A 959-nucleotide genomic window follows, 5' to 3' on the forward strand; every position below is an offset into this window, starting at 1 on the left:
CTCCAAAGATGTACCCCACCCCCTCAAAAAAACAACAGAAGGGAAAAGCTGTTTATATAGAAAGGCTGGAACGAGAGACTTTCACTAACACAAATTAACTTGTCAACTGCTAAGCAAAACTGAGCACATGAGTGTCACAATACTGAAAGCATGTTACACCAGTTTCTGTGTAGCATGCTAACGGATATTGAGAATGTCCTCACTGGCGCATATGAATCATCAATGGTCACGTTTTTGCCTCTTGCCAAATTTCAAGCATGTCTTTTTTTGATGGAGGATAGCTTTTTTTATTTCATCCCGTAAAAACATGTGAAGACAACATTCATTCCGTGCCAGAGGATGACCGGAGACCTTGTTTATAAACTGCTCCATCCCTTGCTTCCTCTCCTCAATAAAACTGTCATCAAATAGTCCATCATCTCTAAAAGGAAGTTGATGCAAAGATGCTTTCCCAGGGAGTGCAGGAACTACAACCTTGCTCTAATTCACTTCATAGCCATTCAAAGTCACTCACTGTATTTTCTTCTAACAGATTCCTTTAGCTTGAAAATAAGACCAGTCTCAACCCTTATCTCGTAGGTGGTGAAGCGGCTGGGGTCCACCCTCACTGCCTGCGGGGCACTCAAGTCAATGGGAGAAAGTTGCTGGGCTGCTGGCTCGTAGGTGTCATTCAGGTTCTGTGGCTTGGTGATCAGCTTTTGAGTATCTGCCCCAGTCTCCACCATTTCAATGTCCATAAATTTTCTATTTCACCCAATCTCACTAAGATTAGGTTTCTGGTACTTTTAACTAGAGTCCTGACCACCATATGAAGGACTTCTCAGAAGTAACCTTGCAGCTGTGACTTGAACACCTGGAAATTACTGATTAAAAAGACCGGAGAAGGGGCTTCTGCCTGCCTTGCAGATGGAAGGCTCTGAGTTCAATCCCTGGTACCAAAAAAAAAAAAAAAAAAAAAA

At 42.5% G+C, this 959-nt stretch overlaps 1 pseudogene; it reads right to left on the reverse strand.

Moving 5' to 3' along the window:
• On the reverse strand, positions 1-908 carry LOC104858836 (annotated as a pseudogene).
• Positions 909-959: the final 51 nt, after the last annotated feature.

This window comes from Fukomys damarensis, unplaced genomic scaffold (assembly GCF_012274545.1).
Source record: "Fukomys damarensis isolate Sample0158 unplaced genomic scaffold, DMR_v1.0_HiC HiC_scaffold_36, whole genome shotgun sequence".
Classification (NCBI taxonomy): domain Eukaryota; kingdom Metazoa; phylum Chordata; class Mammalia; order Rodentia; family Bathyergidae; genus Fukomys; species Fukomys damarensis.